This window comes from Armigeres subalbatus, chromosome 2, assembly GCF_024139115.2.
Source record: "Armigeres subalbatus isolate Guangzhou_Male chromosome 2, GZ_Asu_2, whole genome shotgun sequence".
Classification (NCBI taxonomy): domain Eukaryota; kingdom Metazoa; phylum Arthropoda; class Insecta; order Diptera; family Culicidae; genus Armigeres; species Armigeres subalbatus.
The window spans coordinates 388,098,578-388,123,264 of record NC_085140.1 but is presented as its reverse complement, the minus strand read 5'-3'; the positions used below and the strand labels follow the sequence as shown (position 1 = coordinate 388,123,264).

Here is a 24,687-nt window from a genome sequence, read left to right as displayed (position 1 = left end):
AGGCACGTTGCTGGAACGTCCACGAAAAAAGTTATGAGCCTTCGAACATTGAGTGTTCAAACCATATCCAAAAAATCATTTATTCTGCCAGCACTGCCGTACTACGTAGACCAATAATTTAACTGAGTGTTATTTCAAAATAATTGATCTTATAGGGCTTTAGAGCTAATGGGAGCGATCCGAAATTATTTCACAAACAAAAAAATCCGACAAGAAGGAAGATGGGTTTGCCCTTCGATAATCATAGGTTGTCCGGTAGTGCTGGCAGAAACATTGATTTCTTGCATATGGTTTGAACAATCAATTTTCGAAACGTAATAACATTTTTTGTAGACCTTCCAGCTACGTACTTTCTTCGGCAAAGTCTTTCGGCATCTTCCATCTATATGCTAACGTATTGAGTCACGTGATTGATGATAAATTGAAGCCGCTAAGAGCAAAAATGTAAAAAAGTACGTTTTCCCATACTAATCTCCATGTAAATTTGAAACGCGATGCGGCATGCGAGGTTGCAACCAATCGAGCCCATATTTTGCACAGTTGATTGGGGTCCCAAAACGATTCAGAAAAACCTTGATCGGACGAAGTTTGCGTTTTTCCATACAACTGCGCCCCACTCTAATATGCACAGCCAAGATATTTAACAAAAACATGATTATCGTACGGCCGAGTTGCCAAATAATATGCAATTAATTACTAGGTTGTTTCCTTGGGGTCTCCAGTAGCTTTGTGAGCAAAAGGCGTAGGATTGCTAATCCGAAGATGGCGAGTTCGATTCTCGGACCGGTCTAGAATGTTTTCGTGTTGGAAACTTTCTCGACACCCTGGGCATAGGGTATCCAATCCATTGTACTTGCCACACAAGATACATACTCATGCAATGTCAGGCATAGAAAAGCTTTCAATTTATAACTGAGGAAATGCTAACAAGAATAAAAGTTGAAAAGCAAGCCATGTTCCAGTTGGAATGTAGAGCCATTGAAGAAGAAGAAGAAGATGGTTGTTTCCTTAAAAAATATGCACCATGATACAGATATTGTTTGGAAATAATTCTTAGGAAATATATTGAATAATAAAATATGTTCGAATTTCGGTTTTTCATTGACCATCCCAATCTAAATGCATCGTACTCCAACTGTCCAGCTAACTGATAGAGCCCCCGCGTTGATACCCGGTTTGACCAGTTCTCAACTGGTCCGGTGTGTTGGAGTTCGAGAGAAACCATTGAAGAGTGAGAAGCCCCACCGCAATATAGCTTACAGTCAGTCTTAACTCAACTGTATGCACTGCCACATGTAAACAGGCACAGAGTAAGTAGAGCCCACAAGTTTCTTAACTCTGTCGCTGATGGACGGTGATGTTGTTGCTTGAGGTTGATATACAGCCCGTCGTTGGAAAGGTGTGTTGTTCATCAGCGCCAGAGGTATTAAGGTGGATGGGTACCCCCCAGTCCACACCAATACGGCCGTGGCTCGCTCGGTTGGACTCTCCGCCTAAAACAACGCGCTTACGTGATGTTAGTTTCATTCCTACAACTTCGCGAACCGCACCTACTTCTGGACAGCTCAATTGGTCAGTAGTGTCACAAATCCTTGAATTGATTCAATTCATCTAAAAATAGATTAGCAACGGTCGAAAATTGTTCCTGAAAGGAAAGCATTTCAGTCGTACCGCGTGTCGCCAGTGAGTGGAAACCAGGGAAAGTTTATTGAAATCAGTGGAAAGCGTCGAAGGTGATACGCCCCAACAGATTCAAATTTTGCGTCGAAGACGCGAGACGCATGAAGCAGCTTCATTTTCTTCGACTGTGCTGGGTTAGTGTCTTTTTGGTGTTCTTTTTTGTGGTCTCAGGGGGGCAGTCGGAGCTTTAGTGAGTCCAGCGCAAAGCCAGAAGAAGTTTTACGTTACGTATGGAGCTTGTGATGGAATGCTGTACTGATTGTGGCTGGAACCTACTTTTTCCGCTGTGGAGCGTTTCGGTGCATCACATGAATGGCGTTGTGAAATCATTTACATACATTCAAGTCTTAATTGTAGCGTGTGAAACGACAACATAATCATTGTTTTACTAGAAATATCTGCATCTTATCGAAGAAAACCTAAAACATAGTAAAGTGAATTGCTCGGAAAAGTGAAAATTTGTTTACGTTAAGGGCGATGGGATGTGTATTTGGAAGTGACTCAACGACGTACTTTATACGCAAAACACATATGAGAACGCATTTTTTATTAATCGCATAAGAAAACACCTCGCCGGAATTGATCAGGGTGTGGAATCCATTAGCACGTACACGCTTTTATGTCAGCAATTGCAACAGAAGCAGCAGTCGATATATTGAAAGGTTTCCTTTAGCTTGGTGTCTCGCTGGGGTTGAATGGCGACAGAATGTCGTGTCACGACGAGCACAGTGGCGAGTATTCGAATCAAGGCAAATTATTGGTTTTGATTACAGAGGTTTCAAATCATCTGGCTTCCTCAATTCATGGCGATTTTCGATACCACACCCAACCAGCGACTGTTAGATTTTCTAACAATTATGTATAAGAACCTACCAAAATCTCAAAACATGTATAAGACCTGGGCATATGCGAAATTGTCTCATATAATATTTGTATCAGAATCTAGCATTTTCGCATATGCCTAGTTCTTATAAAGGTTTTGAGGTTTTGGTAGGTTCTTATACAGAATTGTTAGAAAATCCACAGATAAAAATATGTTGTGATTTTAAATGTATTTTCATGCACATATTTGGAGCATGCAAATAAACGTAACATTCAATCGAACTTACTATTCTTTTGAATCGAAATAAATTTAAACGGTGCGTGCTTGTAAAATTCAATCAAATTTAATTGAATATCTAATGTTAATTCGTTTGATGGGGTGAGCTGCAATTTTACACGACGTTGAATTTTCAAAATTATTTGCTGTGTCTAATAATCACCGGTTGTATGCAGATACAAGATCTACGATATTATTGTCATTACTGGATCCAATATTCATGTTATGTATGCATTAATTTACAAATTTGTAGCATGTGAGACTCAAATAGGCAAAAAAAAACACTATTGAGGATTTGTGCAGAATCCGACTACTGTGCGTTGTCGTCATCTTGGCCAATGTGGCTGATTCTTTGTTCGCTGAGAGCACTAACTATGTCTCGATGTTGTTGACCTTGGGGGCGCCAGATAGTCAGTACGTAGTGTGCTCGTTGCACGTATATATAGGTACATAGTGGTGAATCACGAGGGAAATTCTACAACAACCCTACTTCGTTTTTCGTTGCCCATCGTCGAATCTGGTCAGGGATGATGGAATGGAATAAGGGATGAGGGTTGCTGATTGGAGCTTGGGTTACAACTCGATGAGGTTCGAAACCGGGGTGTATTATTACTAGATATTTACAAAGGCATGGAGAGCCGCCAGCTGTGGGACCATTTGGAATGTAGGTTAAATACGCGAGAAAACGTTCATAGTATTGAAATGTGTCTGATGCGGTCTTTTGAATTATGTTAGGAAGGCTGCAAATGAATGTTTTGAGAATTGTTCGGACGCAAAACGCAATGATTCATACTCTCAATCAATAGCTATAGCGATGATTAACGACGCGTTATTTTTTTTACATCCTAGAAGCTACTTTATATTGAAATAATTGATTATTGGGATTTGTTACAGAATTTTAGATTTTTACCAAAAGACAGTTGAGGTCGAAATACGTATCTATAAAAATAACAAAACGTAGTGGAATTAAATGGAAAGTACTGTTTTGCCTATACTGGTCCATATTGTATTGGTTTTACATAAGTATTTTTTTCTGGGTTCTACTTGCTCCAAAGCTCAAGGCTCTACAATCTACTAAAGACTGATATAGAAACCTTACCGGTTACGGTAGGTAACCCAAAGACTGCACATATTAATATTCATAGCACACTGTAGATCATATACGGTTGGATGACCATACTAACGCACCGAAGAGGTTAACCACCTCCCAACTGGCTTCTTAAAGAAAGGAAGCAAGATAACAACGCACCGACTTAAGTCGTTGAAATGAAATTTTTTGCTACCATGCTTCACGACAGTTAAAAACAGTTGGTATAGCGAACATCTAAAGAATTCGTTTGCATTCAAAACTGTTATTTGCTGAAGCCAGACTGCCAGAATAAGAATTTTACCTTTCAACGTACTCAAATGGAGTGTTCATTTCTGCAATTGAAGGAAGTTGAAATGAAGAAAACCTTGAGGATCCGTTGATGACGACGCGACGACAACAACAACCAACCGACGAGCTGACACCACCACACTGTACGAATGAGTTGGAGGTTTTAAAACTGGTTTCTGGAACGGTGAGATGAACCGTGTGGTGTTTACCTTTAATACAACATTCCTTCTAGACACAACCGCACCGCGTCGTCGTCCGCCATATAACGAGGGCGATCGCGGATGAGTGAAGCAAACAAAAAGGGCATTCGACGATCGGTTATGTTCTTATGCTGGAATTGAACGTGTAATTATCGGCGAAGGTAGCTGAACAACATGGAGCCTGCATTGAAGTGATGGGGGTGGGGCAGCATGAGGGAACGAATTCAGGATGGATAGATTGCAGGGAACAACTCTGGACACAGGAAGCGAACTTGATTTAAATTCCCACTCTTTGCAGCTTAATTGGTTAACGAACGGGTAAAATTTACATATTTTATAAGAAGGGCAGAATGCAAGTAGAGAAATAATTGATGGGCCTGTGAGGATAGAAGAAAATATGTTAGGACGGATATAGTAGCCTTGAAGCGACGCAAGGGATTTTCTAGCTAAAGTACGTAGTAACAGAGAAGCGAGTGTGTAGTGAACATGTATGATTAATTTGTGTAACCTCTTTTATTGACGCACAAAACTTCTGCATAGGTTCTACCATCGCACCGAAGTGTTTTGATTTGTTTGAAAATATATCTGTGTCATGAATGTAGAAATGAATTTAGCTACTTTGAGGGAAGTTTGATTGATTGGGAGACTCGTTTTCATACCTTATTAGGATCCAGATGAGTTTTGTTCTAGCACTTTTCTACAATAGAACTTTTAGGCTAATAATGGATATGTTGTGAATTAGTTTATAGTTTGACAATTATTTTTTTCACTGGACATTGCTACTAAAAATAAATTCAACTACACTGGATTTTGGAATTCGGATTTTACTCTTTTTTTACGTGTATTTTGGGATTTACAATTAGTTTTCTAAAAGTTTCACGCGGTTCTTATGCAGAACTGTATTACATAAAATCTGCCATTCGTTGGTTGGGTGTAATTATTCAATACAATGTTGTGAAACCTCGATGTACATATATGTAAAAGATTTAATTCGAAAAATGTATTTCTTTAACGATATGTTTTGATAAAAGTGTAGTCATTTATATTTGTATGCAACCCAAAAACAAACAAATTCATTGCGTGAACAATGTCTTATTTCTACTGTGTTACGATACACCAGGCCTGCCCAACCTTTTAAAGCCACGGGCCAATTCTTAGAATTCACACTTGCTGGCGGCCAGAAAATATTCGGTACATAACTTTTTAAATATTTTTAAAATAATCATTGTTGTTTTACATTTTCTAGAAAATCTAAACATGGTTTTAATTCGTTCTAACAATCTTTTTGTTTTTTTTTGTTTTCGTCTTTGCATAAGAAATCCATTTGAAACATTAAATTAAATTATTCACACCATTTACCGGATGTTGAAAAAATGGAAATTTTGTTACTTTACCACAGCGCTGCCCAACGTACGGCCCGCGCACCGTGGTAGAAAATACTTCATAACCGGCCCACTAGCTTTTATATGTGGCTCCAGAATCTTCTTTTTTATAATATATTAATAAATACTGTAAGATATCACCGGTTTATAAAAGTCTGGTAATCGAGCCATTAACTTAACGTATTCCAATAATTCCTTTTATTTGTATTGGAATCAAAATATAATAGTTTACATATTTTGAAATGACTGGATTGAATGACCAGAGTGTCCCAATGAAACGAAATGTTGATGTGGAACACCGCGTTTTCACGTTCAACAAAGGAAAGCGGTTTTCTCAATTTGTTCGGAAAGTGTTGCTGTGTTGAAGGAATACGATCTGAAACGACATTACGAAACCATTTATCCATACGACATTTACACTGAACTAGGAAAATAACAAATGTTGAAGAAGCTTCAAAGATAAGATGCTCATTTAATTTTGATTTGCATTATTGATTCAAATTATTTGTGAAACAGTGGGTTATCAAAGCAGCAAACTCTCTTCACTCTGACAAACACGAAGCCAGAAAATGCTGTTGATTAGATTTTGGCAAAATGGATGAAACTATTCTAGGATGGTGAACTTGGGATGCACATCGGCTATTGTCGGCATCGTGTGCCCGTAGGAAAAAGTCTCCTTCAGTAGCATTAGTTTGCCTCGGAACACGATGGGTAAAAGTTCTTGCAGAAGATTTGAAAACTACATTTCGGGGAAAAGCCGCCTGCTTCAAATTCTACTCTCTCGCAATCGATGACAATACCGGTATTGAATACTTGGTGTAGGTAGTTGCCTTCATAAGAGGAGTTGATGATCATCTTTAAATCAAGGAGGAATTGGCAGTTTTGATCCTAATGAGTGGAACTACCGGGAGAGACCTGAGGGGAGCTGTTAACCCTGTATGAAGAGGCTTGGAAAACTTAAGTGGCCTTACAACTGATGGAGCCGGCACTGGCAATGACGGTAAAGAACACTGGCATTGTGACACTTCTGAGAAAGGAAAAGCAATCACAGTGGTATGGTTATGAATCTATGGTTGAAAACGATTAATATTCCTGAAGAACTTGACTTTATCAACGCGAGGGATCCACACCACCAATTCTAAATGATGTTGACGGAAATGGAAGCAGAATATGGAGATTTGCTGTATTGTTGCGAAGTTCGTAGAACCAGACTTAAGAGGATTTATTCTCTTCGAAACAAAATCGCTCTATTTTTTCAAGATAAAGAAGACCCAATGCCCGAACTGAATGATCCTGAATGGGCGAGTTGCTCAGCTTTTCTGGTAGATATTACCACACATTTCAATGACATGAACATAAAGCTGTAAGGCACGCATCAATACGTCCAACTTTTACAACTTTTACCAAAATTAAAGCTTATGAAATGAAATTAGCACGAAACATTTTTGTACAGTTTGTTGCTATAAACTGGTACATTTCATTCATCTTGTTAATTTTATAGAACACATTTACGCATTATCTATTTTCCCAACACCGTTTTATGATGGGAACAATAAAATGTATCCAAAATGTTTCAAATGGAGATTATCGACCTCCAATACAACGACGACCATCGACGACCGGAAAGAAAACATCTCTCATCTCAGCACATTTTAAAAATAAAAGCAGTAAAAAACTTCGAATCCTGTTTGCGAATTTTGGTCACTGGTTGCGAAAACAATATGCAAGCAATATGCATTATTCAAGAATAAGCAACAATTTTATGCTTCCCATTGAGTTTGCAATCAAAAGACCTGTTACGTTAAAAAATGAATTCTGGAAAAAAATTAAAAAAAAAACTCAATGTTTGAACCTTTTGAAAGTATATAAAAAATGGCCGAATATTGTTTGGCCCGCCAGAAGATGTTAATTCTGAAATTTGGCCCGTGGCTTGAAAAGGTTGGGCAGGCCTGCTTTACCAGCATATTGAACAGATTTGCATGAACTGTTTGTAGAAATGTACCAGATTTCAGAAACCCACTGTGCCAAAGTGCTTTATGTTCAAGTCATTGAGATGTTTGGCGATATCTGCTAGAAATGCCAAGTAACTCATCTATTCAGGATCATTCAGCTCGGGCAGTGGTTTTCCTTCATCTTGTAGAAATGGTGCCATTTTCTTTTCGAAAAGAACAAAATCTCTCAAGCATGGTACCACGGCTTAGTCACTGAAATTCGCAAAGCTGAGTTCCCTAATGTTGATAAAGTTGATTGTCTTAATAACGTTGATTGTCTCAAATCTTCTGCGAGAACTTTTACTCTTCACCGTCTTCCGCGCAAAATTATGCTACTTACCTCAACATTTTGTAGCCAAATTTTATTATTTGAGTTGGGATTACAAAGTTTTACCACGAAAATAATAAAATATTAAGCTTTTATAGAAAATTCTTTAAGAAAACTGACGAGTTTTTCGATTTTATCAATTTACGCCTTATTTTTTGATTTCCCACCCCCTTCATTATAGAAAGGTCAATGGGAGAAATTAATATATGTTCCTTCCTAAATGGAAATTTAAATTGATTGAGCTTTGAGCCTTTGAAGTTCTATCAACTGGGCCCTTTCAAATTTCATATTTCATAGAATGCTTGGATTCAGATTTTATTCCTTCAATATATCAAAAATTTCCGAACAAATTAAGCAAACCAGCCTTCCTTTTTTCAACGTGAACATAAACTACTCTGATCAATCTTTATTGAAAACGCGATGTTCCACATCTACCTTCTGAGTCTTGCGGTCGCTTAATGCAATCATTTCAAATTATGTAAAATATTATTTTTAATTTCAAATTCAAATAAATGGTTTTGCAACGGTAGCTTTGATTTAAAACTTGCGTATTTAATCATGAATAATAAAAAAGAGCTCTCAAGCTAGATAGAAAAGCTGGCGGGCCGAATATGAGGTAATTTTTATTATACGCCGCGGGCCACAAAAAATGGAGCCGAGAGCTGCATCCGGCTCGCGGGCCGTACGTTGGGCAGTCCTGCGATACACAGTCGAGGATATTAGTTATTACAGTCAAACCTTTTATTTATTGCGGAGTGGCATGTGCAAGTGCAGTGCATAAATATCTTCTCCATTCAGCTCGGCCCTTGTCTGACATTCTAAAATGCAAAATATTCTTCCATGCCTACTTTTCCTTCGTAGGGTATCTGTTCTTTTAATTCATAATATGTACAATTTAATAACAATCGAACACGGAAGATTGGGGTGCTAATTGATTTGTTCCTCATAAGATGTATGATAACAATAAAAAACGAACGCAGATTATGTCGAAATTGTTCCTTCTACTAATATCACTAATTCCGGTACATGTATTAATAAAGGAACGAATAAATAATAACCGTATACGGTTTCCTATAGGAAATGTTAGAATTTGAACGCCACCCACCAAAGTTTATATCTTGTTCGGGAATAGAATCAAGGCAGTATTTGGGTAATATCATTCAAATGTTTGTCATTTCTTAAATTATCTGTCATGAAAATGTATGCGACCCTTAAAGAATGTTAAGGAAGCGTTTTTATTGTACAAAACCCAGATTAATCCACCTAGCGGTGATGGTGCCTTTCTCGTTTTTTTTTCGAGTGAGTAATTTCTACGCACTTTTGGAATGAAGAAAAACGTATTTTGGGCATATCTATCGAGCCCATAGTCCGATCTGGCCAATTTTGAATAGGAAACAATGGGACATGTTTTTTGCGTCGAATGCAACCTGTTGCGAGGAAATTGTTTGAGGGTAAGTGCTAAAAAAATGAGCTATCCAGTATTTTACGCGCGGTAATGGCGGCGTGAGTTCCTCCCAGTTTGACATTCAAGAGGTAGAAAACATTGGCACTCATCAGGATAGCCTTGAATTGCATAAAAACTATTCGTAAATAAACAGATGTCAAAGAACACGCAACGCAAGGCTTGAAATATTTTCAAATCAAAATTCCTTTAATTCAAATACATATTTTAATTTATTTTAGGTAAAATGCGATCTTATCAATGGATTTCAAGAATTGCTTAACCCTTAAAGGCGCAAGGCAATTTTTTTAGAAATCGTCGAAAGTACTTTTAGCGTAAACTACCATTAAAATTATTAACATTAAACGTATTTTCGGTTTGTTGTTTTAAAACAACATTGCGCATTTAAGGGTTAAGATGTAAAGAATCATCAGAAACATTACCCTCAATATTCAATCTAGAGAAATCTTTTTACATTCTACGTTTAAAAGGTGAACCACGCATTTAAAACAGTTAAATATAACGAAAAAACAAAAAGGTTTCTAAATAGGATAGTTCATTTTAACTTTTTTGTGTAACTTATTACACCACCAGATCCCTCAATTGAACGAATCTCTCTAAATTGTGAATTTGAAATACCTACATGGCAAAAATACGACTAGTTGAAACCGTCATGCTTGTGACGGCAGCATAGTACATAATAAAATAATATTCTGAGCTGAGCTTGTGGTGAATGTTATTAGAAATGATGATAATTTTTTGAAGGTCTTATGAAGATGAGCATGCTAGCAGTCATTTAATAGTTGCAGCTCCGTAATTTACCAGAATAAGCGCCTAGGGGGCATAGGATTTGTTTCCCAACCTCAATGAGTAGTCCTGGCGCTGGTCATTAACATGAAGTGCATAATATCACTTTCAATTTGCAACAGTTTCAAATAAAATTCAAATTCAAATCAGTTCAAAGTTAGGTCAGAAACACTGATGATTGAAATTGCGAATTTGAGTTTGAGATGCACACTTATTAACTATCAATATTTCAATGTCAATATATTATGGGGTTTACATTCTTAGATAATAAAATTTAAATTTTAGAACTGTGAAACCTAAACAATGAAATTCTAGAGTAAAATATTTGACGTTATGTTTGTTTTTTAACAATTCCGATGAGTGGCAATATTTTTCAATGAATCAAAGCCTACATTGATCTAAATATGTAAATATTTTCTACCTCTTGAATGTCAAAAAGGAACTCGTCGGAACTCACGAGGCCGCCATTATCGAGCGCAAAATACTGGATAAATTTTTACGCGCTTTTTTATGAGAAAAAGTATTTTGACCATAACTTCTGAGCCCATAGTCCGATCCGGCCAATTGTAAATAGGAAACAATGGGACAGGATTCTGTGTCGAATGCAACTTGTTGCGATCAAATCGGTTAGGGCTAAGTGCCTGAAAAGTGGGCTAGAATTTTCCACTCGTTGTTGCCTAAAAAAAAGTATTTTGACCAGGGTTTCGACTTTTCGTTTCGACTTTTCGTTTCAATGAGACCAAAGCAAGCGTTTTTCGGGCCAAGGGAAATTCTTGTTTCGTTGTTTATGTTGAGGATCATCTTTCACCCATCAATCTTTTCTCTAGAATTAGCATTGGAAGATGAACGAAAATCTTGCCTATTAGATGAAAATCCTTTTTCGTTTCATTACTTTTACCTCTCGCTCACTTTTCGCGAGAATTATCGCAGAACAATTACAAAATTGTATGGCCGCGCCGGGATTCGAACCCAGAATAGTAACAATAATAGCTGTGGGGATGCGCTTACTCTAGCCACACCACCACGTTATCTGTATGAAAGCGTTAAGTTATTTGTTCCACATAAGCTACTACCATTTGCCTTGATGATGCATCGAAAAGACTCGAAAATGAAAGAAAACGAGCAAACCAACGTTTAGCGGCAATCGAAGTGAGCAAAAAATTGTTATCACTCTCCAGGCTGTTTTTCTTTCCCGAAAAGCGATTTCTCCCCGAAAACTTGCGTGAGGGAAAATCATGTGCTCCTGAGATTGAGTGAGCATTACGAACCCTGATTTTGACAATAACTTCTGAGCCCATAGTCCGATCTGGCCAATTGTCAATAGGAAACAATGGGACAGGATTCTGCGTCGAATGCAACTTGTTGTGAGCAAATCGGTTAGGGCTAAGTGGCTGAAAAGTGGGCTAGACTTTTCCACTCGTTGTTGCCTAAAAAAAAGTATTTTGACCATAACTTCTGAGCCCATAGTCCGATCCGGCCAATTGTCAATAGGAAACAATGGGACAGGATTCTGCGTCGAATGCAACTTGTTACGATCAAATCGGTTAGGGCTAAGTGCCTGAAAAGTGGGCTAGACTTTTCCACTCGTTGTTGCCTAAAAAAAAGTATTTTGACCATAACTTCTGAGCCCATAGTCCGATCCGGCCAATTGTCAATAGGAAACAATGGGACAGGATTCTGCGTCAAATGCAACTTATTGCGAGCAAATCGGTTAAGGCTAAGCTCCTGAAAAGTTGGCTAGACTTTTCCACTCGTTGTTGCCTAAAAAAAGTATTTTGACCATAACTTCTGAGCCCATAGTCCGATCCGGCCAATTGTCAATAGGAAACAATGGGACAGGATTCTGCGTCAAATGCAACTTGTTGCGAGCAAATCGGTTAGGGCTAAGTGCCTGAAAAGTTGGCTAGACTTTTCCACTCGTTGTTGCCTAAGGAAAAAGTATTTTGACCATAACTTCTGAGCCCATAGTCCGATCCGGCCAATTGTCAATAGGAAACAATGGGACAGGATTCTGCGTCGAATGCAACTTGTTACGATCAAATCGGTTAGGGCTAAATGCCTGAAAAGTGGGCTAGACTTTTCCACTTGTTGTTGCCTAAAAAAAGTATTTTGACCATAACTTCTGAGCCCACAGTCCGATCCGGCCAATTGTCAATAGGAAACAATGGGACAGGATTCTGCGTCGAATGCAACTTGTTACGATCAAATCGGTTAGGGCTAAGTGCCTGAAAAGTGGGCTAGACTTTTCCACTCGTTGTTGCCTAAAAAAAAGTATTTTGACCATAACTTCTGAGCCCATAGTCCGATCCGGCCAATTGTCAATAGGAAACAATGGGACAGGATTCTGCGTCGAATGCAACTTGTTACGATCAAATCGGTTAGGGCTAAGTGCCTGAAAAGTGGGCTAGACTTTTCCACTCGTTGTTGCCTAAAGAAAAGTATTTTGACCATAACTTCTGAGCTCATAGTCCGATCCGGCCAATTGTCAATAGGAAACAATGGGACAGGATTCTGCGTCGAATGCAACTTGTTGCGAGCAAATCGGTTAGGGCTAAGTGCCTGAAAAGTTGGGTAGACTTTTCCACTCGTTGTTGCCTACAGAAAAGTATTTTGACCATAACTTCTGAGCCCATAGTCCGATCCGGCCAATTGTCAATAGGAAACAATGGGACAGGATTCTGCGTCGAATGCAACTTGTTGTGAGCAAATCGGTTAGGGCTATGTGGCTGAAAAGTGGGCTAGACTTTTCCACTCGTTGTTGCCTAGAAAAAAGTATTTTGGTCATAACTTCTGAGCCCATAGTCCGATCCGGCCAATTGTCAATAAGAAACAATGAGACGGGATTCTGCGTCGAATGCAACTTGTTGCGAGCAAATCGGTTAGGGTTAAGTGCCTGAAAAGTGGGCTAGACTTTTCCACTCGTTGTTGCCTAAAGAAAAAGTATTTTGACCATAACTTCTGAGCCCATAGTCCGATCCGGCCAATTGTCAATAGGAAACAATGGGACAGGATTCTGCGTCGAATGCAACTTGTTGCGAGCAAATCGGTTAGGGCTAAGTGCCTGAAAAGTGGGCTAGATTTTTTGCGCACATACACACACATACACACACACACACATACACACACACACACACACACACACACACACACACACATACACACACATACACACACAGACATCACCTCGATTCGTCGAGCTGAGTCGATCGGTATATAACACTATGGGTCTCCGAGCCTCCTATAAAAAGTTTGTTTTTGGAGCGAACATATAGCCTTTACGTATACTTTGTATACGAGAAAGGCAAAAACATTGAAACGTTTGACTGTATTAATTTTGAGCAGAGCATGAGCATGATTGACCACCCACGGTTGCTACTTCGTTATTGCCAGGTCAGCTGAAATTACACAGAGAACCAACAGATGATGTTTGGGACTAACATCTTCCTCAATGTATAAAATCTGGTGACCCAAAATCAAGCAATACCAGCGCCGGCCGTGTCCGAATGCAGGTCAATTGGGGAATCGGTAGGAAAATGATGACGTGATACTCGCTTCGATGGAAGCCGACGAGTCATCTGCACTTCCACGAGAAATCACTGGGATGTTGGATATATGGAGTAGGAAGTGAAGCAGGGTTCGTTTTGGTAAACGTTTTGCCGTGTGTAACGTGTAGTTTGATGAACACAATCGAACGCACACTAGTTAATCGATTTATCGACCGCACTTAGCAGAACAAAAAATTTCGATGATCGCGCCTTCACTCTGCGTTCTGTTAGAAACACGATAGAACACGCACTATTTTTTATTTGTTAATACATTTAATTACCCGCACAACGCAGAGCCAAATATATCAATGATCGCGCGATCGTTCTGCTTATTAGAGGAAACCCGATCGGATTTATCGGATTTATTCACCCACACAAAACACAACAAAATTATTCGAAGATCTCATGATCGTTCTGTATTTGTTAATTAAATTACTGTCCCGGAGGTGAGCCAGCCATGAGCTGAAAGCCTCATTAATAAAGATATAAATAATAAATTATTTTTTTCACAATTATTTCTTGAAATTTGTTTTGTGATTTCCTAGACGTGAATTTTTATATAATTTCGAACCGTTTAAAGTTTTCATCAAAATTCTTGACAGTTTCTGAGATATTAGAAGTGGAAACATTATTCGTTTTTGGCCCAATATTACCCCCTAGGCCTAATGTCACCCCGAACGACGGTACTTCAAGCCTTTTTGATTCTTCAAAACGTCCTGAACTTCAAAACATGCGATCAATAAAGTCCTGAAAGATGTATCCGTTTAACGCTAAACATTAGAGCAGGTTTATTGAGCCAATAGGATTTCATTCATTATTCATTTATCACACAATATGGCCTCCATGATTCGATGTTCTACGACTCGATATTGACTCGTAGAAGTAAATGATGCCATACTAAAAATATTTTCTTGGTTACCATCAAGGTTCCTTCGAACAATTTTCTAAGGAACTTCTATTCCATATCTCGATGTATGCTTGAGTCAATGATCCTTTCATTAGCGATTCATAGAGGATCGACTGTATAGACCCTTTTTGTAGCTCGGATCATGTGATCTATCCAGTATCCAATGAACCAACTTATGAATGGTGTATGATATGATATCCTAGTAAGGGGTGATCCATATACCACGTGGACAATTTTGGAGGAAGGGAGGGTATGTCGAATGTTTATGGTTCATACATTTAAACAAAAATTAAATGAGCAATTGTCCACGCGGGGAAAGGGGGTATCCAAAACTGACCAAAACATGTCACCGTGGTATATGGACAGCCCCTATTATTCAGGGTTTCGACTTTTCGTTTCAATGAGACCAAAGCAAGCGTTTTTCGGGCCAAGGGAAAATCTTTTTTCGTTGTTTATGTTGAGGATCATCTTTCACCCATCAATCTTTTCTCTAGAATTAGCATTGGAAGATGAACGAAAATCTTGCCTATTAGATGAAAATCCTTTTTCGTTTCATTACTTTCACCTCTCACTCACTTTTCGCGAGAATTATCGCAGAACAATTACAAAATTGTATGGCCGCGCCGGGATTCGAACCCAGAATAGTAACAATAATAGCTGTGGGGATGCGCTTACTTTAGCCACACCACCACGCTATCTGTATGAAAGCGTTAAGTTATTTGTTCCACATAAGCTACTACCATTTGCATTGATGATGCCACGAAAAGACTCGAATATGAAAGAAAAAGAGCAAACCAACGTTTGGCGGCAATCGAAGTGAGCGAAAAATTGTTATCACTCTCCAGGCTGTTTTTCTTTCCCGAAAAGCGATTTCTCCCCGAAAACTTTCGTGAGGGAAAATCATGTGCTCCTGAGATTGAGTGAGCATTATGAACCCTGCCTATTATTGTCCTTATTGTCATTGTGCATCTTGACTCAAGATCATTTTGGAGCACCTTGGACATTGGATCTCATGTTCATGGAAATTAGGATCATATTGCGAAAGTCTTGATAGATCTGGTAGATACTATGAACTAAACTCAAGAATATTTTGGAGTACCTACCTTGAAGATCACGAAATATGGGTTTGCATGATGCGTATATACCCATTGAACAGGATTGGGGGTTACCGTGGGCTGAACTCCAGAACGTTTTGGAGTACCTTGAGCAATTACCCTGTTGGATGTTATATCTAAAAAGTTTTATTCCATTGGTCAGCTTGCGACTTGGCAATTTCAAGTCAATCGCCCTCCTCTGTTTATTTTATTTAATAACACAAAATACTTATATTTTATCATAGATGCATATATTTTGTAGAATTTCCAAGTTTTATAAGGAATGATGATTTATTGTACCAAATAGTATCCAAATATCTCGTGAATTGGCGGTTGCAACACGGATCATAAACTTTCCCGTTCTCCGATTGTATCTGGATGGTTCAGCACCTTAGTACATGGCGTACAGATGCAGTACATCAAATACAGTAGCTATAAGAAGAATCAAGTAGTGGAGCGTTTAAAAAAAATCAAATGGACGACTACAACCATCCAACGGAAAATCAAAAATAAAAAATTTTGTGGCGGCTTGGAGACAGCTCTTCCCTGTTCTCCGCTTGAACCGACTCTGGTTTCATAAAGCACAGGCGCGACTTCGACCATCGCTACCAGCAAGCTTAGCACGCTTTCTGAAAAATGAAAAAATTAAGGTGAAATGCCATCGTGAGGCGCAAGAAAAGCAGAAAAGCATTCCTACAAAAATAATGCGCCTGCGTTGTAGTAGTTGCTTGTTGTTGTTTTCGTTACTATACTGGACTACACCCCCTCGCATTGAACCACGATTGGCGGCTTAAAGCCGCCTGAAACGGTTTGTGTAGCGACCAGTCAGTTTGAATCGTTACGTCGTTGGAAGCAGTTCGCCGTTGCATTCCACCTTGGGCGAGCTCGCGCGTGCTGTGTGTTGAGCAACGTGTTCATGTGGAAAACAATCTGTTGTTTCGCTTTTCATAGCGTCGTTAGCCGAGGTGAAGGATTTTCTTAGTTTTTTCTTTCATCTCACCCACCGGTAGGTACAAACCGCAAAGCATCATCGGACAGCTGTGTGAACGAATGTTTTTGCCGTGTTTTGTTTGCACCGTGATATTGATTAAACACGAATAGCTCTTCAGGGGGCATACCGCAAATGTGACGTATAGGCGCCGTGGCGCCGTATGGTGATGGTTACATCAATTTGTGCAACAGTGAGTCAGATTGATTGAAAATAAAATAGGTGTGTCCGGTGTAGGACTAATGATTAGGACCCGTGTATTAGCTACTGTTTTTTTTGGATTTGAGAATAATGTTTTCTGAAGCTTTATGTCTCATTGTCTCGTACTTGACTCGATTTACGAGATACTTGAGAAGCCCTCATATTTGGTGTCTAAATACGTATATCTTAAAGCTTAGCTTAGACTGACTGTGCATATCAATGGTTGCTACTCCGTGATTGATCAGAACTGGTGCAAATTGCACTACGATCCAAGTGAATAGTGGTTGGGATTTACCAACTATTCTCGAAGTGCACGTTTCAGCAGCTCGCAAATGTTGATCAATAACGGCACCGGCCAAGTCCTTACAGTCGGTTGGGAAAGGGAGGGAATGTGAGTGTGTGGTAATTGTTGCTACTAGAGACCGAGAATACCTCTGCATCTCCACATTTACCACGGGAAGGAAGTAGTGTTAGTTGGGTGGGGTAATCAGTAACATAGATCGGGATTCACCATGGAAAGTGATGTGACCTATGAAACTTCTACACAGCAGTATTAGTATTTCCTTAATTTGTTCAATTGTTCATTCTTCGCGAGAATAAACAATCAATCGCTCAAAGTGAGCGATTGTTCATTTGAATTTCGGATTAGGCGCCCGCGTTATCATTTCATTAACGTAAGAAAAGTAAAAAAGAAACGGGATTAAAATTGAAAATAATTGATAGTAATCGGAAAGCTAATATTATTCAGCAACCCTTATTTTATCTCTATTTGACGTTAAGTAAGAATGTAAGTTTACGGTCATTTTACATGTCGTTTATTTTGCATTACTTTCGCGCGCGTGTGTGTGTCACTTGCCTTGACCAGTATACCGTAATCAGGATCTCACTGGTATTAATCCTGATGTGCCGGTTGGCACTCGTGTTGGGCTTGGGCGCTTTGAGCGGCACACGGTCGCTTGCCAAGTCTACAAAAAATCGCACATGGTGCAATACAAGATGCTAAATTGGAGACGATATACATACATGTTGTGTGGAAAAGTACCTTTATCGCCTGCACTTCAGCATCCTACACGACACCATATACGTTCATGTGTTGACTGGGTTTGATAGGGCCTGCTTATGGACACATGCAGCTTTTTGTAGAGGTTCAACAGAGCCCACTGTCAAACCCCACCACATCCTAGGCAGGCCCCCTAACTCGCAGTGGCCATGGGGAGGGGTCGTCAAGCCCTTGGACATAGTCCCTGCTGCCCCTAAGTGTCCAAACACGTATATCTTACATGTGAGAAAGAGATGGAACCAATGGAATATAGTAGAAAATCGTTTTTCGAGCTTGTAAAAACATTAAACTTAAAATGTTGTAACGTGGTTTCAATGTGAGAGAACGAATAAAATTCAATGTGAATTTGATGAACGAATTAATGCTCATGACTACAATCAAATGTCCAAATTCAGAATGCACCAAATTGAAGGTTCTGGGCAAGTACATACAAAATTCATGTTTGTTTTTATACAAATTATTATTTATTTTTTTCAAATGTCGAACAAAATGTGCAAATTGACTTAACGCTAAAACAATCTGATTAATCCACCTAGCGGAGAAAAATATGAGTGACTGTTTTTTAGCGTGTGTTGTGCATAAGAAATAGTATTTTGACCATAACTTTTGATCTCATAGTACGATCTGGTCAATTTACAATAGCAAACAGTGGAACAGGACTCCCCGTCGAATGGAACCTTGGAGTATTCGCATACCCTTTACGTATATGTACTCAGTATAAGAGAAAGGCAAAAATTAAATTAGGAAAAGAATTTTGTTTTTATAATCGGGCCTGTCTATTATAAAATTTTGGTTATTGGTGCTTAGAAAATAGCGTGTGTATTATTTCAATTCAATTTTTAAATAAAAACGATTGCTCGGAATACGAGTCTATTTAGAATTTCAATTAAAGCTTGTCTAATTGGAAGCAAGCTCGTTAAGGGAGATTTTTTCTACTCGTACAAACTCAAATTCATATTGTTCTTGTCTAATACTAACAGAACTGTGTAACATGTACTTAGGAATTTTTTTCCACTTATAAATGTTTATTTCAGCTTTATCAGTGCTTAACATCGCACCGGTCCGTACCGTGAAAACCTTTCGACTTGACCTCAGGGCAAAGATTGTTTGCAAATTCACATTTTCCAAGAGCGGAGAAAGACGCTAGACTACAAAACATGACTTCCTCGTAAGTACATAATGGAGTAGTAGTTGTGCGAGGCAAATTAAAATAAAATTGTTGCGGTCAACTTTTAACTTCGTTTCGGGCATGTAAACCACAGCGAAGCTGTTTCTTCATCTGCAGTGACGGAAGTGCGCCAAACAGTAGTTGGCTGCCAACAGCTGTGAGAATGGTTGAGCTAGCAGTTGTTTGTCATAATATTTTGTTCGTCGACTCCATACCGTAGGTTGAGTTTGAGTTCGTGATTGCGGTTTTATCTTAGCTTTCGAAACAATTCAACGCGTTTTGCGCACCAGGGGTTAATAAGTTAATGATTTCTCACCCAAGAGAATTATTCACTTTTCAAGACGATTGTGATGTAAGATGTTGGTTGACATGCTGTTTCACGCTTATTTTTGTCACTGCATCACCTCAATTCGTAACGATATTCTTATACAACGTTGAGGGTTTCCAGACCATCTATAATAAGTGATACACAAAAGCAGACATATATTGTCTGGTTTACAAGTTTTCACATGGATTCACATGGATGGATCAATTCCTCGTTTTGTGCATCTTCATAAATTCAACAATAAATAGTACATACTCGTCTTATGACAAGTGAATACATTCCACTAAAAGCTTAAAATAATTTTAAGATCACAAATCGGACATAGACTAAAAAAATATGTGTAAAACACTTTGTCATATTTTTTAAAGCGCGAACCCAAACTTATGGCCGGGAGTGTATGTATATAGAAATGAGTTGGTTTGTGTTCGTGTTCGATGAAATTTAAAAAGGCTAAATGAATTATCATTTATTAAGCAATTTCGTTCGTTACAATCTTCGAATATTTTCTTATATAAAAATCACGAAAATCATGAAAAACTTAAATTTGCGTTTAGCTAAATTTTTTCCACTGTTCTTTATTCAATGAAACTCGTTATTCGATGTCCACGGAATTGAAAATTCTGGATTACATAGAGAAGTATGAGAGCCCGAATTCAAGAGATTATAAAAAATATTTATATACGATTACTCAAACTCTTCAGAATTTCATTGTAATTTTAATCCTAGAGCATCGCAATTTTTTAGAAATCATTTCTGACAGGGAAATTGAAGTTAATTCATAGTTGTTCTGTTGAATAATTTTCGAAATTTACACAGAAAATTCTTTATAATTGTAGAAGAGTGCGGCTAGTAGAATGCGTGTTTTGACTTTGGCTTGCTTAGTCTAGAATATCTGCAGGAGACTCTATGGAGTTTTCAATATTATTTATATATATAAATATAAGAATTTGCGCGGAAGTTTGTTCAAAATGTAGTTTTTAATAATAAAATGTTTGGATTCCAACGGAAAATTTCTCGGAATTGCTTTGGATTTAAAAAAAAACTCTGTATAATAGACTTTTGATAACTGCAATGCTTTTTGACTACAATTCGATAGTTGCAACAGTTTTGCAGTTATCGGACCGCTGAATTTCAAAACGATGTCAAAGTCTCTGATAGCTGCATTGCGCTGCACAATCAGGGGCACTTCTATTGTATCTGACGTCGACTGACAACCATTTGATGTATAGAATGCGTTGCACTTATCGAATGGCATTCGCTAACTGAAGCGTGAACATGTTGCAGTTATTTAACGACTAGTGTATTGTCCATAAGAAACCCTTTCGACCAAACGGCATTTTCTGCCAAATGACCTATTCGGCTAAACGACTTCTTAGCCCCTTGTGCAGAAAATGTCATTTTGCCGAGATGGTTGTTCGCACAAAAGAGATTTTGGGCCAAATGGCTCTTTCTGCCAAATGACCATTCTTAGCAAATTGCATTTTTGGTCAAATGTCTATTCGGTCTATTCGGTCAAAAGACTTTTTCCGCCGAACGGCATTTTCAATCAAATGACCTGTTAGGACAAACTACTTTTTCGGCCAAATTACCAGTTCGGCCGAATGAGCGGGCTTGGTAGTCATATGGCTACTGCTTCTGCCTCATACGCAGGAGGTCGTGGGTTCAATCCCAGGTCCGTTCCATTCTCCTACTTTGTATCTTTCTCTTTATTCCTCATGTTCTAGCAATCGCTAGAACTGGAAATGGACTTCCATACCGTTTCCATTACTATTCCTATACCTCCAACTTGAGTATTCTAACAGTAATCTGCTAGAATTGGAAATGAACTATATAGCTCGTTTTCTACATCCAATTAGAAATTCCATCAGTTGCCTTCTCCTATCTATCACATTGGCAGCTCGTTAACCAAGACGGACCTCTGCCTCTCCAACCTAACCTAGAAATTCCAACAAATTCCGCATGAACTCGTGGCAAGTGCAGAGGTATATTCGGCTTGCAGTGGGCGAGTGATTGCATCATCAATTCCTCCCCCTTCCCTACATTGACTTGCATTCTGACGTGGCAGGCGCTAGTATGACCTAACAAATGAGATCACCAGTACTTGTACATTGAAGATGTGTGCTAGTCCCAAGCAAAACATCTGTTGGTTCCCTGTGCAAGAACAGCTGATCTGGTCATAATGGAGTAGCAACTACGAGCAGTCAATCAAGCTCAAGCTCAAATTACCAGTTCGGCCGAATGTTCCAACAACAATCTGTCCCAACATATTTTGCGCCAATTTCATTTCAAAAGCTTCAGTGTTGGATAATAAAAGTTCGACATGTTGATCCGTTCCTTGCAGCTTTATGCTCAAGTCATTGAGATGTTTGGTAAAATCTACCAGCAAATCTAAATCACTCGTTTATTCAAGATCATTCAGTTCGGACATTAGGGTTTCTTTATGTTTTGAAAAATAGTGCGATTTCGTTTCGAAGAGAATAAACTCTCTTAAGCCTGGTTCTACGGTTCAGATAACGAACTTCGAAATAATGTAACAAATCTCCGTATTCCGCTTCCCTTGGATCCCTTGCGTTGATAATCGATTGCGAGAGAGTAGAAATTGAAGTAGGCGTCTCTTCCACGTAACGTAGTTTTCAAATTTTCTGCAAAAAGTTTTACTCGCCGTGTTCTGAGGCAAACTAATGCTTCTTAAGGAGACTTTTTCCAGAACCTTAACAAGTTCTCCGTCCGCGTCCTACAATAGTTTGTTTTGCTAAAATCTCACTAACAGCAAAACTGACCCGCAGCATTTCCGGCTTCGTGTTTTTCAGAGGGAAGAGAGTTTATTGCTGCGATAATCCACTCTTCCACTAATAATTAGAATCAATAATGAAAATTTAATTTAAATGAGCACTTTAAAGCTTCTTTATCATTTGTTACCTTCCTAGTTCAGTGGGAATATCGTATTTCGTATGATGCTTGGTTTCGTAATGTCGCTTCAGATCATATTCCTTCAACACATCGACACTTTACGAACAAATTTAGAAAACCGGCTTTCCTTTGTTCAACATGAAAACGTGGTGTTCCACATCAACCTCTCGTTTCATTGGGTCACTCGGGTAAAATATTATTATTTTTTGTTTCAAATGCGAATAAAAGGATTTGTTGGAACACATAAAGTAAATGGCTTGATTACTATACATACTCTTTTTAACCAATGACATCTTACAGTATTTATTGATAAATTATAAAAAAAACCCGCGGGCCGTACGTTGGGCAACCCTGCTCTAGTATACTGCCGTAATCTGAAAAAGTGACGTATGCGCCATTTTACAACATACATGATTTCCATTTTTCTGTTAAAGAGTACGACGAGTACTACTCGTTAACACCATTTTTGGAAAATGGCGTATACGTCACTTTGCCAGATTACGGCAGTATATAAGTCAACTACCTTTGAATAATGATTTTCTGATCTTTTTGGCGCTTTTCGGAACGATTTCCTTAGGTGGCCCATATTGCCCCGATCACGCCTATGTGTTACAAGACGTCAAGATTCCTAAGATACAAGACATCAAAATTAACAATATATATATATATAAATCGGTCATTCGATAATGTATTCATTCATGCAAAGCAAAGCTCTAAACTTAAAGCACTGAAAATGTGTCTAGAACACTTAAATAAGATTTTTGTATATGTCCTAGTTCTTCAATTTTTCTAAATATTGAACGAGTGTTGTCTTCTGAAGTATCTTAGCTTCGGTATGTATGATTACTAATTTCTTTAGAAAAAGAAACTAAAAGTCTTGTTCGATATCTTACGTAATTTTTAAAAAGGTTTAATTGTAGGACGGGATTTCAAAAGTTGCGAAACCATCGAATCTCGCTGGAATGTAGAAAAGCTAAATGTTCAAGTGCGCCACAAGAAGAAATCTTACGTTTTCTGGAAGATGGTATGCAAATATATATGGAAATCTTGCGAAAGATTCGTTAAAGTGTGCAATTTTGCACTTACCTATTGAAGGTTTTAGAAAATCCAAATCACATTTTTGAGGCTACTGGATGACAGGTGCAGAACGACTTGGCGAGCGTGGGGCGCAATCGACGATGGAGAGATCTTGTCTCGAACCATGTATTGTGTATTGCTTAGATGTAAGCTAAAAAAACGAATGGATGACAATTTTGGAACTCCAACAATGACATTCAGTCGAAAGGGCATTTGGTCGAAGGGACATTTAGTCGAAATGGTCATTTGGTCGAAGGGACATTTAGTCGAAAGGACATTTTGCTAACAGAAACTTCTGGAGACCCTGGTGGATTATAGAAAAATTGAAAACGTACAGAAATAGCAAAACATTAGATACTGATGGGGAAATACCCTCTATTCTATTTTTCGGCACTGGGTAAAAAACCAATGATATCAATGTTATTTTATCAATACTTTATTGTAGTCGGCTTTGGAACATTTCGTTGATTGGCATTTAGTCGAATGACATTTAGTCAAATGAACCTATAGTGTCTATACCTTTGACCAAATGTCATTAGACTAAATGTCATTCGACTCAATGTCATTCGACTAAATGTCTTTCGACGAAATGGTATAGTTTAATTTGAAATCGTTCTCTATGGCAAATATAGCATCATAGGCTTGGCTACGCTGGAGTTTAAAACATTATACTTCCTACCTACATGATTCATGGTTTCTCCATTCTACTCAAATTTCCATACACTTCAAAAATCGTTCGAAAGAGATTATCGGTTAAGCTTTAATTCGTGTTTAATTTCTCTTTTGTTTTCATTGCGAATCAGGTCAAATGCATCCATTCGTTTGTCTAAGCTTACCGCGCGCATCGGATCCAATCAAACTCTGACGAAACTAGTTTAAGAAGATGACTCTTCATTGTGCTTTGTTCCAGGCTTGCAGTGGAAACTAAAAGCCTTAACCCTCAAGTAACGGTTTCCAGCAAGTTGTTGTGAAGGAAGTGGATAATTGCGAAGAAGGCAAACTTGACCGGCAACCACTATTGCATATCTCGATGATCACGAGCAGTAAACATCTCTCCTAGCTCTTGCTATTATAGATATCCGACGGATTTTCAAATGTATGCACGT

General features: G+C 38.5%; 1 protein-coding gene across 4 annotated transcripts in view; it reads left to right on the top strand.

Moving 5' to 3' along the window:
- The first annotated feature begins 1,292 nt into the window (after positions 1-1,292).
- Positions 1,293-24,687, top strand: part of LOC134213187 (protein bark beetle) — a 78,680-nt gene continuing 55,285 nt past the window's right edge. For 2 of the 4 annotated variants that reach the window (XM_062691895.1, XM_062691892.1), the window contains exon 1: positions 1,347-1,814. The gene's annotated coding sequence lies outside the window, so the exon portion shown is untranslated. Of the gene's footprint in view, positions 1,311-1,346; positions 1,815-16,703; positions 16,859-24,687 lie in introns of those variants that run through there. The other 2 variants (XM_062691894.1, XM_062691893.1) reach the window with 2 other exon arrangements.